The sequence below is a fragment of the Pongo pygmaeus genome, chromosome 2 (assembly GCF_028885625.2).
Source record: "Pongo pygmaeus isolate AG05252 chromosome 2, NHGRI_mPonPyg2-v2.0_pri, whole genome shotgun sequence".
Classification (NCBI taxonomy): Eukaryota; Metazoa; Chordata; class Mammalia; order Primates; family Hominidae; genus Pongo; species Pongo pygmaeus.
Genome location: NC_085930.1, coordinates 92,900,081 through 92,919,807, shown reverse-complemented (window position 1 = coordinate 92,919,807; position 19,727 = coordinate 92,900,081). Strand labels below are relative to the sequence as shown.

The 19,727-nt window shown below is 38.6% G+C and overlaps 1 protein-coding gene across 22 annotated transcripts in view; it reads right to left on the bottom strand.

Moving 5' to 3' along the window:
- Positions 1–19,727, bottom strand: part of FHIT (fragile histidine triad diadenosine triphosphatase) — a 1,508,090-nt gene that overhangs the window by 830,259 nt on the left and 658,104 nt on the right. The window lies entirely within an intron of this gene.

The following is a 19,727-nucleotide window of genomic DNA, read 5'->3' as shown; positions in this document are numbered from 1 at the left end:
GAAGGAAATAAAGGGTATTCAATTAGGAAAAGAGGAAGTCAAATTGTCCCTGTTTGCAGATGACATGATTGTATATCTAGAAAACCCCGTTGTCTCAGCCCAAAATCTCCTTAAGCTGATAGGCAACTTCAGCAAAGTCTCAGGATACAAAATCTATGTGCAAAAATCACAAGCATTCTTATACACCAATACCAGACAAACAGAGAGCCAAATCATGAGTGAACTCCCATTCACAATTGCTTCAAAGAGAATAAAATACCTAGGAATACAACTCACAAGGGATGGGAAGGACCTCTTCAAGGAGAACTACAAACCACTGCTCAATGAAATAAAAGAGGATACAAACAAATGGAAGAACATTCCATGCTCATGGGTAGGAAGAATCAATATCGTGAAAATGGCCATACTGCCCAAGGTAATTTATATTCAATGCCATCCCCATTAAGCTACCAATGACTTTCTTCACAGAATTGGAAAAAACTACTTTAAAGTTCATATGGAACCAAAAAAGAGCCCACATTGCCAAGTCAATCCTAAGCCAAAAGAACAAAGCTGGAGGCATCATGCTACCTGACTTCAAACTACTCTACAAGGCTACAGTAACCAAAACAGCATGGTACTGGTACCAAAACAGAGATATAGCCCAATGGAACAGAACAGAGCCCTCAGGAATAATGCTGCATATCTACAACTATCTGATCTTTGACAAACCTGACAAAAACAAGAAATGGAGAAAGGATTCCCTATTTAATAAATGGTGCTGGGGAAACTGGCTAGCCATATGTAGAAAGCTGAAACTGGATCCCTTCCTTACACCTTATACAAAAATTAATTCAAGATGGATTAAAGACTTAAATGTTAGACCTAAAACCATAAAAACCCTAGAAGAAAACCTAGGCAATACCATTCAGGACATAAGCATGGGCAAGGACTTCATGTCTAAAACACCAAAAGCAATGGCAACAAAAGCCAAAATTGACAAATGGGATCTAATTAAACTAAAGAGCTTCTGCACAGCAAAAGAAACTACCATCAGAGTGAATAGGCAACCTACAGAATGGGAGAAAACTTTTGCAATCTACTCATCTGACAAAGGGCTAATATCCAGAATCTACAATGAACTCAAACAAATCTACAAGAAAAAAACAAACAGCCCCAGCAAAAAGTGGGCGAAGGATATGAACAGACACTTCTCCAAAGAAGACATTTATGCAGCCAAAAGACACATGAAAAAATGCTCATCATCACTGGCCATCAGAGACATGCAAATCAAAACCACAATGAGATACCATCTCACACCAGTTAGAATGGCGATCATTCAAAAGTCAGGAAACAACAGGTGCTGGAGAGGATGTGGAGAAATGGGAACACTTTTACACTGTTGGTGGGACTGTAAACTAGTTCAAACATTGTGGAAGTCAGTGTGGCGATTCCTCAGGGATCTTGAACTAGAAATACCATTTGACCCGGCAATCCCATTACTGGGTATATACCCAAAGGATTATAAATCATGCTGCTATAAAGACACATGCACACGTATGTTTATTGCGGCACTACTCACAATAGCAAAGACTTGGAACTGACCCAAATGTCCAACAATGATAGACTGGATTAAGAAAATGTGGCACATATACACCATGGAATACTATGCAGCCATAAAAAATGACGCGTTCATGTCCTTTGTAGGGACATGGATGAAGCTGGAAACCATCATTCTCAGCAAACTATCACAAGGACAAAAAACCAAATACCGCGTGTTCTCACTCATAGGTGGGAATTGAACAATGAGAACACATGGACACAGGAAGGAGAACATCACACACTGGGGCCCTTTGTGGGGTGGGGGGAGGGGGGAGGGATAGCATTAGGAGATTTACCTAATGTTAAATCACGAGTTGATGGGTGCAGGATACCAACATGGCACATGTATACATATGTAACTAACCTGTACGTTGTGCACATGTACCCTGAAACTTAAATTAAAAAAAAAGAAAAGAAAAGAAAACTGCTAGACTTCCCAACACTTTGAGAAACAGTTGCCACCTAACTACTAAAGCAAAATGAACTAAACCTGCCACTGGAACTCAACCTTTAGGCATTTTAAAAGGCCATTTTTAATGAGTTCCCTTTCAGCTCTTAGTCAAGCTCATCTTTTTGAACTCGATCTTTATTTTTAACAGGAGCACATACTTAAAGAGGTAGAACGTACGAAGAGGTCAGCAGCGATCATCTTTACTTATAAGAGACAAAGCATTCCTCTTGGAAAAGTCACCATACCATTTTGGGGACTTAAACTTTGAATATTCTTTCTAGAAAACACATTTATGACAATTCATTATGATGACAATTCATTATGCTAGAGATTTTTTTTTTTTTTTCCTTTCAAAAGTATTTTCCCTTTTATGTCTTCCTAGGGCTGATGAAAACAGGCCTTCCAACCCTGGGCTTGCCTTCTTATTGCCTGTCAGTGGCTGAAACCCAAACATTTTTCCTATTACGGTTTAAGTGTTTTTATGTATGTTTTTTACCCAAATTCAGTAAAGGTTTGACATAGACCAAGGTAACATTTCAGGCAGTATCTTTAAAATAGAAATCTATTTTCAGATTCCAGGATGTAGAACAGTTGGTTTTGAATTTATAACTTTGACACCAGCATTTTCCTCTTTAAATGTACTTCTGAGGATACCTCCTGGCCACCAAAGGAGACTAGCTTGGTTTATTTCAGTACTGTGATAAAGTGATTGAGAACTGAGATTTTATTCCCAAAGAGGCTAATTCCTTTATCTTATTCTAAAGCCAATTATTTTGCAAATTAGATCCACTGCTTACATAGTATGACATGTGAATAGATGTAAGGAAATCCATCACTACTACTCCAAGCATATGCCTACTGAGTAATGAGTTAGCAGGATCACCTCCATGTTTGAAGACACCAGGACGATATAGTAGAGGAGAACGTAAGCTCTAGTATCAGAATGCCTGGGTTCTTATTCCATCTGGCTAGCTAGGAGACTTTGGGCAACTCACTTCTCTACATCTCAGTTTCCCCATTTATACTCAATGGCAGTACTTCCCAAATTAGTCACCTCATATTTAGACATATTTATTAATTATATATATATATATATATATTTTTTTTTTTTTAGACAGAGTTTTGCTCTTGTCACCCAGGCTGGAGTGCAATGGTGCGATCTCGGCTCACTGCAACCTTTGCCTCCCAGGTTCAAGTGATTCTCCTGCCTCATATATAGCTGCTTTACTGAGATGTAATTCACATATCATGCAATTCACCCATTGATGCAATTCACCCAAATGATACAATTCAATGGTTTTTAATCTATTTACCCAGTGGTACAATCATTACTACAATCAATTCTAGAATGTTTTCATCACTGCCTAGGGATCTTTAAAAATTCCAAAGCCCAGACTATGCCACAAATCAATTATATCACAGTCTATGGGGGTGGGACACAGACATCAGTAGTTTGCGAAGCTCCCCAGGTAATTCCATTGCACAGATATGTTTGGGAAGCCATGCTGCACTGGAATCACCGTCAGAGTTTCAGGGAAAATAAACACAGAAATAAAGAGGAGATGTTCAGCAGAGAGACTGTCCTATGATAACATAAGCACAGAAGTGATGGTAAGAATAATCATACTGAGGACGAATTTAATGGGAAAGACTATTTAAAGAATTACACTGCAACTTTTATAATCGGGACTAAAATAGCAATTTTTTTACTCATCGGTAATACACCTCCAGGTACAGCATCCTCTGAGAGTATGTATAAGTTGGGAATAAGAGTGTTGAGGTAGGAAAGGGATCAGGAGGAGATAAGAACCTATAACTTATCTAACACATTTCAAGACATTACCAAGCTTCTTGGCCTTCTAAAAAGCTCCTGGTTAGCCTTACAGGATGCCACTAAAGTGCCACCCCTTTGTGAAATCTTTTCCCACTGAAGTCACAGTTTGATGCTTCCTAAAGCTCTGTGTTTGGCATAATACAGCAATTATCACCCAGAGTCATATACTTCAGAAGTTGGTCACCTTCACCAGGGCAAGAGCTCTTTGAAGGCAGAAACAATATTTAGTACATTAAAAAAAAAAAAAACAACAAAACCTATCTCAAGAGCCTAGCATGTGTTTTGGCACAGTATTGACAAATATTTTTTGGATTGAACCAAGGCAAATTCACTTCCACTACTGTCAACACAAAAATGAAAAAAAAAAAAGTGCACTTGTTCCAAAGTTCCCAGAACACCTAGGGGCCACTGTAGCTCTCAGAAGACTGGCAAGCAAGACCTGCAATTTTACTCTATAAGGGACATTGTAAAAGCAATGCTTGGGGTACTCAATAACTCCACTAAATAAATGGCACAACCACAAGCTGTTATTAAGAACACTGAATGGAGGCTGGGCATGGTGGCTCATACCTGTAATCCCAGCACTTTGGGAGGCCGAGGCAGGTAGATCACCTGAGGTCAGGTGTTCGAGACCAACCTGGCCAACATGGTGACATCCCATCTCCCTGTCTCTACTAAAAATACAAAAATTAGCCAGGCTTGGTGGCGTGCGCCTGTAATCCCAGCTACTCGGAAGGCTGAGGCAGGAGAATCACTTGAACCCGGGAAGCAGAGGTGGCAGTGAGCTGAGATTGCATCACTGCACTGCAGCCTGGGCAACAGGGCTAGACTCCATCGCAAAAAAAAAAAAAAAAAAAAAAGAACACTGAACGATGTATTACCAACACTGAAATCAAGAAAAAAAATTGCCATCCAGGGGAAAAAGATTAATTAATATCAATTAATTTTCTTTTACAGGAGTAGATTATACAGAAGTCTTTAGGCTTCTGAGGAGAATTTGAGAAAATTTTACAGTAAACAGGAATTTGCATATGCTCTGGGAGCAAAAAGTGGGTCCCCAGACAGGTCACCTGGGGTATGTTCAAGATGAAGAACAAAAGATGGGCATTTCTCTAAGTGTAGAGTCATGAGGCTAGGAATAAAGGCAGGCTTTAGAGGGAATAGAGAAACTTATGGATTCAAAAGAAATACAATTATCATTACAATAGAGCTACATGGTTACACAATAAGCAATATTATTAAGCACCCTCTCTGGAAAGAGTGTTCTTTGAAAAACAAAATGCAGAACAGATGCAAAAGCAAGGTAACAAAAGCTATTAGGTAAAGTCCATCAGAGGAAGAATTCCCTTTCCATAGCATCTTCCTTCAAGTACAAGATAATTATGTTTTATTTATACACAGGAATAGAATATGAGATTCACCATTCAATAAACTCAGGAAAATCATTTCTTTGGTCATTGCTTTTTATTTATAAAACGATGGCTTGGATCAAGGTAGTGTTTCCCAAAGTTTTTTTTTTTTTTTTTGGTGGGGGAAGAAGATTTAACAGGTGTTACTTGGAGAAACTTAGAGTCAATAGATTCTAAATTATGGTCACTTGAAACCAGCACCACAAGATTACCCATCAAGACCTAATCAACCAAATTAACAATTAGTATTCGGGCAAAAAGTTGATGCAATATCTCCAATGTCAAGGCAGTACAGACTGCTTTGAAACTGATATTCTTCTCTGTGCATGCATATATATATATACACACACACACACACCTATGCACACACATACATACACATATATATTTATAATTCCTTCTAAATATTTGAATGTTCATATATATAATTCCTTCTTTTTAATTACTCCAAGCTGAGCATGTGTAGGGTTAGATTCACTTGGTTTTATAATATTTATTGTATTTATAGAATATGTCCATCACATCCTAGCCCCAGGCATGTTTACAAATAAGACAGGAAAAAAAGAGACTGTTGATAACATAATGGCTAAAAATCTACTGCCAATATTTTCAAAAGGATCACACAAATGCACATACCTGCATACACACACACACACACTCTATCTACAGATCATCCTGGTATCCAATGTGAATTCCATCAGTATTCTCAGTGCAAACCACACCCTGTGATTTCTTTTCCTACTCCCTACACAACTTCTGCCATCTTGAGTCTTAAAATATAAAACAAAAAAACATATGGTCCATTGATGGAAAGGATAGAAGCCTTCAGATGGGAGACAGGGTCAGATTCATCACATCATTTCTTTTGACAGCCTAGCACAGGGCTTAATGTTGGCTGGGGAGATGGAAAAAGGAAAGAGGCAATGGGAACAGACCTGGGACCAGTTGGTCAGCAACTCGCAGAGTTCTTTAATCACCAACAACCTGCGCATACTGAGGCAACATGCCGCTAAATGCTCAACATACAGCATTTCATTTCATCCTCTTGACGTCCCTACAAGGTAGTTCCTATTATTTCCATATTTCACTTGATAAAACTGAGGCCCAAGTTACAAAATATCCCAAGTTACAAAGCTACTAAGTGGCAGGCTCAGGACCTGCACCCAGGTCTTCCCAAGGCCAAAGTTCAAACTCTTCACCAGAACTGCTTGGCTTTTTGCTAGAAAGCCTGGGCTCAGGAAGGTTAAGCCATTCACAAAGAGCTCAGAAGTGGCAAGGCCTGGATGGAATGCAATCATGAGGACAACATGGGGCACTGTCCAAAATTGTGTAATATTGCACTTTCCCTCATCAAACGTCCCCTCTGAGGGTGTCCTAGGGACATTTGAGACCATTTCCCTCTGACACTTCCCTTCTTCTGCAGAAGCACCCATCTCCTTTTGAATTTGAATTTCTGCTAAAAAGTAGATGCTTTCCTCACAAATGTCCCCTCCTCCTGTATTCTTTCTCCTCTTGGATCCCCAAACTAAAAACTGTAGTGGGTATAGAAAGGAGAGTCTCAAGTGCTGTGAAAATCTTTTCTAGAGGACTTTCATCCCTTCCCAACAGCCTGCAATGTGGACTTCTGTTCTCTCAGTAACGAACCGTACATGACCTTCCTGAACTGAGAATGAACCTGCAGCAACCAGAGCAGCTCTAAGAAGCAGGAGAAGACACAAAAGGCATGCAGCTCCCTGCTGCTCTCCAGAAAGGGGAGAGAAGGGCAGCTGCCTCCGTTCAAGGCTGGGTGAGAGTGATGAGTCAAATGACTGTCATCATTTGGATTCTGACATTTCTTCCTCTACAGAGAAAACGAAAGAGTCTGCTATTGGTGATCATTCATTCTGCATTCATTTATGTCTTGTGTACTTTTTTTTTTTTATTTTTCAAGATGGAGTCTTGCTCTGTCACTTGGGCTGGGGCACAGTGATGCGATCTCAGCTCACTATAACCTCTGCCTCCCAGGTTCAAGTGATTATCCTGCCTCAGCCTCCTGAGTAGATGGGATTACAGGCAAGCACCACCATACCCGGATAATTTTTGTACTTTTAGTAGAGACAGCATTTCACCATGTTGGTCTTGAACTCCTGACCTCAAGTGATCCACCCGCCTCGGCCTCCCAAAATGCTGGCATTACAGAAGGGAGCCACCACATCTGGTTATTATTATGTACTTTTGACTATTGAGTTCTACTTTCCGATTTAAACAATGATCCCAGCAGCTATGGGAGCTACAAAGAGCCAGGAGTTTGGAAGCTTTTCAAGACACTGTGAGGCCTCTCCTTTTATCCTGACTTCTGCTTTCTCACTTTCTGCCTTTTCTTGAAGAACAAGAAAAGCAACTCCAGCGAAACCACTTAAGCCTGCAATTTAGCTCACAAAATTGTCCCCAGCATCCTTGTATCTCCTTCTCCATCTTTTTTCTTTTTTTCTTTTTTTTTTTTTTACCTTAGCTCTTCCTGATGATCGTGAGCATAGCTCAAAGTAATGCCAACTGTTGCTGTATCAGCTTAAATCAGTGTGGCACCTGGTGATGGCGCACAGTTGAGGCAGGCACTACGAGCTTAGACGAGCCTTCAGCCCCAACTGAAAGGGATATATTGTGGAGCATTCATGCATTCTATAGCTCCCTCCTAATCCCTCAAGAATCCCAGACTGGGAATGGCTGCAACTTCAGGATTGTAAAGTTGTGTAAACACATCTTTACATTGACTACATCATGGTCCAACTTAACACTGTGAAACAAAGGGCTTGAGTGTGCCCCTGTACCCCTTCATTCCTGAGTTAAAAACAAAGCTCCATCAGTCGACTCATATTTATAGAGTGCTCCCTGCTCATCTCCTTTCAGTCCTTCCACTTGCCAGGATAAGAAAATTCAGTGCAGACGATCCCAGCCTTCCCAGACCTCCCTCGTCCTTCCTGACAGAATTAGTTGTTGCCTCCCCTGTGTTTTATCATAGCCCTTTGCACACTGAGTTCCCCTTATTTATGTGCTTGTCTCCCCAGTTGACTCTGAGCTTCTTGAGGTTGGGAACATTGTTTGTGTCTGTCACATCTTTATGGGCCCAAGAACAGAGATGACAGGCAAAAGTGGAGTAAAGAATAAAGGAAGAATAAACATGTTTAAAACCTTAGTCTCCAAAGAGTTTTCCTTCTAGCAGGTAAGACAAGACAGACAGTGAGACATGAGGCAAGGCAGTAAGTAGTAAGGGTCAAAATAAAAAGGAAAAAGAAAGGGACTGTTGGACTTGGCTAAGAAGGTCGATAGCAAGCTAGTTAGAAACATGAGTAGGTATCAAATAGACACAGGTGCAAAAACAGGGCTGACAAAGGTATGTTGGAAGGGATGTCTAGTTCCAGAGTATGCTGAGATTAAGGAATTAGAAATGTAAGCTGAGATCCAGATACTGGAAGACTTTTAGTATCAAACAAATGATTCCATTTTTTTCTTTTGTCTAAACATTAGAGATGGGTACACGAAGAATATTTACCTGGTTGGAATGTCCAGAAGGACTGTAGTGGACTGGAACTCATGGCAGGGAGACCCAATGGAAACTGTAGAAACAGGTTTACACAATAGCAGAGGAAACCCTTAATAGTTATTCAATCAAATAAGATTTTCATTTAAAAGAATGAAAGAATTAAGAAGACCACAGTATAAAATGTAAGGACTAAAATTTATAGAGAGCAACTGGCATCGGAGACAGAATTCACAGGGCAGAAGAGAACTTACAAATATAAGTTCCAATTCTTGGAGAGATGCAAGAACATACTGCCCCTGTAAGTTAAGAACAGGTTGTTTGTTCGTCAGAAAATAGAATTTATGCCTGACAATTCACATGAAGAGTTGTGAATGAAAGTATAAGTAGTGTCAAAGGAACAATGAGGGATGCCGGGACACCAAAGACTAACAACGGGAGAAAGCCATGACTACCACAACTGCTGAAAGGACAAGGGCAAAACAGCATTACTCAAAGCCACTGACAGCCACAGTCACGGAGGCCAAGATGACTGGTGGGAGATGTAGTTGCAGAAGGACACAGTTACTATCCTCTGGCAAATAAAGGTGGGAATGAGTATACTCACCTCCTTCTCTTCTCACACCCTGTAAACTTACACTAATGCCTCCCATTGAGCAAACCAGGAAGGAAGTCCAGGAGATGCAAGACAGAGACAGGTAGAAGTTGAACCAGGCAAAACGAAGATTACCTAACACAAGGCACTATAAAAAAGGAAAAAATCAGTTTAAGAGGCGAGAGTGTCATTGGAAATTAAGAATATGATCGGTAAAATTAAAAAAAAAATACAAGAAATGGAAGGCAAGGCACCAAACATTTCCTAGGACAAAAAGATAAGGAGGTGGAAAATATGAGAGAAATGTCAGGAAGCACAGAATAGGGGTCCCAGAGAGAACTCTGAGTTTCATAAACACCAAAGGTATGGTGTCTGCAAATGCTCCAGGGAAAAACACAAGCAAAAGGAAAGAAATGCAACCTGTTAATTCTTTAGGATTCAATAACATGTAATGATAAAACAGTTTCTTTGCCCCGAGTCCTTGGAGCATAAAAAAATCTGGGACAATCTGTTCCCTTACCACATCAGAAAAGCAGCTTTTTGTTTCGAAAGGTCTGTGGTGAAACACAATTCCATGACGTTAATCAATTTATTTCAATTGGGAGTGAAGCATAAATGAAAGGTTCCTATTTCAGAACAGACCATGAAAATGTGAAGATGTTATTATTTCCAAGCTAAAAGGAGATGTGAGATTCTCTACCTGGCACATTTCAGAAAGGTACAATCAGCCGGGGCAGGGAAATAGATTTAAAATAGAAAAGTAATGGGAAAAGGGCTTTCCATGTAACAGACAGGGTGGTGGATGAAAACCTATCCCCCTAAAGCCCACTTTATTAATATACATTTTACCAGGCACTTTGGAAAGTTTGAAAATCCATATGGTTCTCATTTCCCATAGCTTCTGGGTCTAATTACATATTTGCATCCATTTGCATACACACACACACACACACACACACAGGTCTCATCCAGTGATATAGATAATTCAATATTCAACTTGTAGATCACCACCTTAAAATAGAGATCTAATCATGGAAAAAAATTGTCTGCTGTTTTTCAAATAAATAAAAAGGAGGATACTGATTAAAAATATAACACCTCTCATTGATCAACAGGTACCTTTTAGGTTTTAACCTATCATAAACATGAGATTTGGTACTACATGGTTCTGGCCCTCCCAAATTAACACTGAGCTAGTTCAGGGAACAAGCTCTCACATACCAAATTCTGAAGCTGCATTTCAGCAGCAATTTGAGGGACCAAGTACGTAGGTTTTCCAAATGTCTAGAAGCTAACCAGATTCCTCTCTCCTTAATTTAGCCCCTTACCATTAGGTGCCCCATGCTCTCTTGTGGGTCAGAAATAACAGGGACAATACCTTATGACTGTCCATTAAATATCTAAATTATGAGGATTCAGATGGAAAGTGCAGTAGTATTTTAATAAAAGTACACTAAATAAGGAAGCTGGTAATAGATCTCTTAATGAAAACGTAGTCAATTGTTCATTCAATTTGATGGCAGAGTCCACTTTCAAATAATCCCAAAATTGGATATTTTGTAAGAAAAAGGTTGCAGAGTTCACCTCAGGGTATTCTTAAAAAATTATTTGCACACTGAGAAGACATCAATGCTAAGAGGCTTTCTTGATTACTGAAATTTGGTTGGAAGTCTTTTTTATTTCTATTAAATGAATATATACAACCGTCCAGCTGCCTCAGGACATTTATGAAAATGAGATGCTCTGTCTTAAGGAAGTTAGCTTTAAGAGCGACATTTGAATCATTAGGTGCCTCATTGGCTGTTACAAAAACAAACTTCAATCTTCTGCTTCCCCTTTTCTAATATTAGCTAACAATAATTAAGTTGCTTAGATAATTCCAGGTGACTCAAATTTCATAGCACGCTCTTCAAAAGGCTAAGGGATCACTTTAAGTTCCTAAAGCCCTAAGCGTGTGTCACTCACTTTGTGTAGCTCCAGCCCAGCGTCATATACCAAAGGGATAACATGATGAAAAAGCATCAACCTGTCTTCTGAAATCTGTTTCTAAACCACAGCACAAGGAACAGACATTTAAATACAGAAAGGAACGGAGAACTACAATCTTTTAAAAGTGCACACTTGAGTGCCCAGGGTGGTGGCTCACACCTGTAATCCCAGCACTTTGGGCTGCTGAGGTGGGTGGATCACGAGGTCAAGATATTGAGACCGTCCTGGCCAACATGGTGAATCCCTGTCTCTACTAAAAATACATAAATTAGCTGAGTATGGTGGTGTGCACCTGTAGTTCCAGCTACTCAGGAGGCTGATGCAGGAGAATCGCTTGAACCTGGGAGGCAGAGGTTGCAGTGAGCCGAGATCACGCCACTGCACTCTGGCCTGGGCAACAGAGCGTGACTCCATCTACAAAAACACACACACACACACACACACACACACACACTTGATAAATATTTACATCACCTGCCTTTGGTTATTCAACCTATAGTTTAACATGGGAAACAAGATCTTATTCTTATAAAGTACCTGCATATTTTCATTTGCTAGACATTAACCAATTCAGCTTATATCATATGTGGCACAAGGTTTTGTCATGAGGAGGACATTTTAAGAATAATTTAAAAGAAAACAAGTTCAAAAGTTCACATAAAACAAAATAGCCACCTCTAAGGAGAAAATGGGTATTGCTGATCCTAATGTTAATATTCTAAAATAAATGCAACATTTTTGAATGGAGTATTCACCACCACAGCTGAATAAAGCCACAAAAAATTTATGTATATGTGCCTATATTTATATAGGTACATTTCCCAATTTTATTCTTTTACTATTACAGATAGCTAATTCCTAGGAAACATTTCCTAGATGTCTTCTTTTATATACCATGTCTTTGGACATTAATTACAGGCAAAGAAAGTAAACACTCACAAGAAAAAGGGAATTTTACAATCTGATCTTCAATGTTATCTCAAGAAATGCTGTTATAGCTCCTTGGTTCTGGCTTCCATGCACCTGCAAATTGTCCTTTCACCCATCACTTGTAAGTAGTAGAGGGGCAAGCATACCTGTTCAGTCATGCATTGCTTAACAATGAGAAGTTCTGAGAAATGCATCATTAGGCAATTTTGTCATAGCACAAACATCGTAAGAGTGCACTTACACAAACCTAGATAGGTATAGCCCACTACACACCTAGGCTATATGCTATATGCTATATGCTATAACCTATTGCTTTTAGGCAACAATTCTTTACTGCATGTTAACATACTGAATACTGTAGATAACTGTAACACAAGTATATTTGTGTATCTAAATATAGAAAAGGCACAGTAAAAATATGGTATTATAATGTTATGAAACTTCAGTTGTATGTGTACTCTACCATTGATCAAAATGTCATTATGTGGTGTATGACTGTATGTGAACACTTCTTGATCATAAAAATAATGTGTATGTTGACTAAGTTAATGCTCTGGGAAGTTAATGTGTGTGTTGACAAACTATAATGCTTAACATGAGTATGGTTAAAATAACACTATGTGAATATATAAACACATGTCTATACATATACACATATATACCTATATATACACACATATAAATATATACATACTTATAAATTAGAGTCTGTCTTACATTAGCTAAACTATTATTACAGTTTGAGATAAATTTGAGATGTTAAAATTGGAAATCTCCTGTTTGAATTTGAGAAGGGAAAATGTTGGCATATTCTCCTGAGTGGAGAAAGAGGCTTCTCTATGTCAGCAGATACTTCAGAGGAACGTTAATGTCTCGAGATTTCTAGCAAATTAACAGTCCAGGTAACAAAATGCAGGGAACTCTGGCCAGTTGCTTACTTACTCAGTTGGATCTGGCCACTTCTCCATGTATTCCCACCACACTAAATGGAGCATGAGTCATTTGAGTAATGAGTCAGAAAATGTCTAGCAGCCTCCGTGCAATAGCAGACGTGATGCTTAAGATAAATTTCAGAGATACTAGGATGGTGTTTTTCATGTCTGCACATCTCTCATTGGTGATGAATAAAATTCCTTCTCCCTTCCCAAGAGATAAAAACTGTATCATATGCTATCCTGAGGCTCGTTCCAACTCTGAAATTTAAAATTTCAAGCAAAACCTATAGTAAGAGGCAAATACAGTGTATAAATGTCTACAATTTGTGTCCTATTCAAAATTAGTTTTTGTGGAATGTTGTCTAATGGATTCAGTGGTCACGTTAATGACAACTTCACTCCCAAGTACTACCTGCCCTGTTAAAGAGAAAATGCTTAAGTGAACAAAAAATTTAAACGAATTTTGGAGTTCAGTGAAATTAATGAATAATCTATTTTTCAATCACCCCTGATTTTTTAAAATCACAATACCTAAATTATGATGATAGGAATTACTACTAGACTTTGAGTTTTAATCCCAATAACATCTTTAGCTGATTTAAACCTATTTCAACTTCCATTTTAATATTGAATCTCATTTTATCTGTATGGTTAATATTAATTTCCTTTTTGCACCCTCTGGTTGTAGCACAAAGCCAGCTATACAATAGTTGTGTGCTGCTGAATGGAATATGAAGGCAATATAAAATAATGTACAGCATCACTGAACTGGGGATTAAAAATCCCAAGTTTGAGTATTGTCTTGGCAATGCACTGCCTTTCTCACTCAGGCAAGTCACTTCTTCCTTACAAAAGTTTCTTCCATTACAGGTTTCATCTGTCATGACAATTCCTATCAACTAGTCGAGGCTGTCTGGAGTAATTAGGCAAGACGCTGGTGGGATGGAGTGCCATGATTGATGAGTGATGACTGCCAAGGCTGTATGAGAGGGAAGTGGTAGCAATGTTGTCCCGTACTTGTCAATTGTAGATTAGAACAGGGCTGCTCAAATGTGCACATATCACCAGGAAGCTTTTAAAATGCAGATTCTGATTAAGTCTGGGGTGGTGGCTGAGATTGCATAGTTCTAATAGGATCCCAGGTGGTGCTGATGCTGTGGGGTTAGAGACTACACAAGAAGCAAGGCAAAGTCCCTTGCAGCTGTGAATGAATATGGAATCTCAACCTCTCATTCTCTCTTGCTCACTCACACACACATTATTTCTACTTTATGTATGTGAAAAGGTGCTTACATATGCCAAGAATAGTGATAAACACATTAAATATGTAATTCTCATCCTCCCCCACAAAAGGTAGCTACAAGTTTTCAGGTAAGAAAATGGAGATTTAAAGAGGGTAAGTAATTTGTCTAACATCACAGAGCTGACAGGTAGTCTAGATGAGAGCTGAACCTAGAGAACTTAATTCTAGTACCTTGCTCTTGACCTCTATCATACGCTGTCTTGATACGGTAACAACATTAGACTGCTTACTTAGTGCCAGCCACTAGGCTGTTTTGTACATATTATCTCTTCTACTTTTCTTAACAACTCTAGGAGGTAGGTAATATTTTTGTTCTACAGATAACAAAATTAATTCTCCTCCTACTGTCTCAATCTCAGTATAACCATAGTGATTCCCATTAAGTAAAAGATTAGATTCATATCTATAATGAACTAAACACAAAGAACAGTAGGCTAATAAAAGCAACATGTATATGCATAAGGCTATGAGTAAATATATAAAAGTATTCTTTTATAAATTCATCCTACGTAAATGCATTTTTGACAGGTAAACTCAAATGTTTCTGCAGAGTTTAGTGATGAGGTTATCAAAGTCCAGGTGATGATTGGTCCCAAACAGAATCCATCAGTGGGATTTACAGTGGGAGAAGTATCAAAGATTCATTTCTCATCAAACTCTTTTACTACCTAAAAGTTCTTTATTAGCAAGCTAATGAAATAAAATTGGATCAGTAAATTTCCCTGGAGATGAGATTTCAATATAAGCAGGTGACAGTGGATGCTGCACCGATGCACACTTAAGAAGAGAAAACACCATTGCAATGTGAGGGCAGGATTTTTGCTTTACTTTGTTTAAAAAAACAAAAGTGTGTTTCAAAACCTAAGGGTCTGAAGCAGTGATTCTCAACCCTGGCTGGAGGCTGCACTTTGGAATCAAGCGTGTGGAGGGGACTTAAAAAATACTGATGCCTAGATCCCCTAGAGATTCTGATTTATCTGGACTGGGGTGCAACCGAGACATCAGGATATTTTTAAGCTGCTTGGTTTTTAAATGTATACCCAAGGTTGAGAATCAATTGAACATAGGCATACCTGTCCCATGCCGGGGGCGACTAGTCATTAAAGGCATGAATGTCTAATTGATGAATGCCATCATCAGAGCAGACTGGTGGCATTCAGAGAGCAGCAAAGACTTTCTCCCTTGAAGTTAAGCTTAAATTTCATAAGTAAGTCTATTTTAACAGAAAATAATTTTATAAAACATTTGTAGATAGTCTGAACTACCAATATCATTTTCTCCCCTTACCAGAATTATTTCCACTGGAGGGCAGTCTCCTCTTGGGAAGAAATGAATGCGGATACAACCTTCTTAACAGACCAAAGTTTAAAATATTGACTAAGACTGTGGCATTCACATGGGTTTCATTTCAAGACAATTTCTGGGAGATGGAGCATTTGGGATAAAAAAAATTTGTATTCTATGTGAAGATACTGCCAAATTAAAGGTTTATTTCTGTCTGCTAAAACTAAAAGGATAAAAGCTTAACCCAAAAGATAAACACATCCACGCATGGAAGACCCTGGGGTGTACAAACATAACAACAACAAATAGAAAGTAGCATTTATTATAGGTTTACTGTGTGTCAGATCCTGTACTAAGCAATTTAAATATCCTACTTGATTCTCAGAACAAATCTATATTTTATAGGTAAGAAAACTAAAGCTGAGAAGTGTTCAAAGAAATGTGTCCAATACCATATATCAAAAAAGTAGCTGAGCTAGGACTTGAACCCCATCTCCCTGACTTCAAAACCAGCCCTTGTAATCACCAATGATACCGCTTTACTGCTTGAGTGAGAAGCAACATGGTCCCTATGCATAAGACAAGCGTCTAAATCAGAACATGTCAGCACAAGAAAACAGGAGGAAAAAACTCTCTTTATACAGCATTAGGTAATGAAAGAAACTGAAAGGAGGTGATTTAGGCAGAATGAGAAATTCCTTATTCTCCTTACTGGTTTGTTTTTATATTTTAACAGTTTTCACAAGCTGTTTTCGGTTCCTCTTCATTTCTTATGCAACCCCTTTCCAATCCATTAAAAATGAATTTGGCATTCCCATTGCTATGTCTTCAGCCGCTGTACAGAAGCTTGGACTAGCTGGTCATATTCCTCAGAGACTTATTTCCTAGATCAGGGGTTGTCAAACGTTTTCTGTAAAGAGCCGGATAGTAAATATTTCAGGTTCTTCAGGCCCCATGGTCTTGGCTGCAACTACTCAATTCTGCCAGTGTGGCATGAAAGCAGCCAGAGATGATGTGATGATATAGATGATAGATGATATGAACAAAAAGGGCAAGGCTGGATTCCAATAAAACTTTATTTATGGTAACTAAAACTTGAGTTTCACATCATTTTCATGTGTCACCAATTATTATTCTTCTTTCTATTCTTTTTCAACCATTCAAAAATGTAAAAGTTATCTTTAGCTTATGAGCCACACAAAAACATGCTGTGGGCTGGATTCAGTGGGCAGGTGGTAATTTGCCAATCCCCGTCCTGAATAAGGTGTCCTGTGTTCATTTGTCATAATTCAAAGGTTTTGTCACAAAGATATCTAGCAACGGCTCCATGCTCAAAGAGCAAATGTATCCCCAGATATCATCAGCTAGTATTTCAGAATCAGCTGCCTTCCCCCAAACCACTTTTTGCTATTGTATACAAATTCTCTCAGTAGTAAAAGTATCCCAGTTAAATCACATCAGCACTGTAGGAAATATTCTTCTTGGGGAAGTATTACAGAATCTGCAACCCGAAAATGATCCAGAAGGTCACAGAGGGCTGTCATTTTCCAAAGGTGTTCTCCAGAGCCTCCAAGCTCCTCACAGCTGCAGATACAGGTATAGGTACAGTTCCTTAGAGAAAACAACTCCATAGAATGACCAGGAGCTAAGAAAGCTCTTAGCAGGGGTGTGCTAGAGCCATCTCCTATCAGCTCATAGAAGAACTCATTACATTTTTCAGCATTTTGCGAGCCAGTTGACATGAGTTGATAACCTGAAATTGGCCATGGCAGGAGCATCAGCACCACAGAAATTCAGAAATGCATATTCACAAGTGTTACAAATTAGGCTTTTTTTTTCCCCTCTGAGAGCAATTGTTAAACACTGGTCAGCATACCTCTATCCATTACCTCTTTCCAACAGAGAAACTCCTCTTACGTCTGTTTTACGCATATGCACACACAACCCTCATGAGCTGGGGTGGCGGTGGCAGTAACTGTGGGTTCAGGGAAAGGAAAGAATTTCCCCAAGTAATAAATAAATGTATTTAGGATCAATCACCATTTTAGATCATCCTTAAGTTACTACTCCCTTTGGAATCCCAAATGCATTCCCCTTTTATATTAAATATGGTCAACTGGAGACTAAGGAGTTCAATCATTTTTGCATAGGATCAAAAATTTATCAGAATCTTTTATCTTCAATTATCTTCTGTAATTTTATGTGTTCATCTAACATGGACAAAGGGAAAGAAGTTACAAAGTCCTGCACTGCACTGCACAACTGTGATCCAAGAGGTGCCATTTTCACTTCTGCATCATGCTAATTATCCATGAGCCTATTGCCTTTTTTATTTTTGCTACTACTGAATGAAGATCCTTACAATGTAATATCTAGCAAAGTTCTAATGTTCCTGAACTATATATTGTTTGTTTTTAAGCAAGAGGCTCTCTGATTATTTCTGGTTCCTGGTCTCACTCCACTAAACTACATGAGCCCATAAACCTAATCTAAACAAATCATTTTGAATTTATTTTTTCTGCATTTGCTGCCTTCATCTTAGTTTTGCATCACTTCAGGCATCAACAAAACTATTTTAATACAATCCTTTCCCTCTACTTCTGCAAGATTAGAAAATAAAAGAGAACATTTGTAGCTACTAGGTGAGCTGGAATATCTAAAAGGGGATTATATCCCTCCCTATTTGTCAATAAATATGACAATAGTTCATGTGAGAGTAAGCTGAAGCTGAGTGGCCTATAACTAATTCTGAAAATTTCTAAGCTTTAGAAAAGGATATCCAGGACTTGAATGCTCCTGAAACGATACAACACATTCATGCATAATCAGAGATACGCAGATTCAAATAAATCTACCTCTACAATCTTCAGAAAGCAATTTTTGGAGTCAGACACAGGTGCATTTTGTGAGAGTTTACTGAAACTCTTTACATTATAAAGTCATAGTGGTAGTCACCCTCAAGTTATTCATAGACAATTTCAATTATTTATTCATAGACTCATATGATGTTATTTTGCATTCAGATCCAAAGCTTATTACACATTCTGCAACAAAATATTTAATGAAATTCCAAGACTTAACAAATCTTGCAGTGAAAGCAAGAAAGACCTATAAATACTCTCTGAGTCAACAGAGTGGACCTACCAATTCAACCAGGCTTGGTACCCAAAGGCACACCTCAACATAAAGTTAACATTTCACTATGTAAATTCTAACTCCAGTTTCTTTTTGAGACGCTCCTTCCGGTAATCTATTTTTTCTTCTTGATCTGTTCATAAGTCATAGGACGGAATCAATTACCTGGGACCTTTTCATTGTCAATGAAAATATTTCCCAAAGTGGGTTCTGTGAAACACTATTATAGGCATTATTACAGTTGTTTTACTATTTTCTTAAATTCCAGATTTGGATAAATTTGGGAGATGTGGGTTTTCACTCCTTGGGGACTTCTCAGAGCCCTTAGTATATTAATGTACATCAGAACTCTCCAAGTAGGGCATTAGAACATACAGTATTATCCACACGTTTTAAAACAAAAGAATTTCCTTCTCATGGAGAATCTCACTGGACTAGTATCCCATGAAGCACACTTTCAAGAATGCTAGTTTCTAGGACACAGCTGAGATTTGCATATAGGCACCAAAATTGGAACCACAGAGAAAGGGGGAAATCATCTGAGATCCCTCTCACATGAGCACACTGGCTGCAGTAAAATGAGCAATAGAAACTGCTGAGTTCTTTTGCATCTATTTCCAGATCCTGTCAAAATGAATAAATAAAGGTAAGCAGGGTAGGAGGACAGCAATCCTGTGAAATAACCTCTCCCCAGTCTATTTGATAGTTTCCATGACTTGATCATTGACTCATCAAAATAGACAGATGTGCTCTAATCCAGCAAA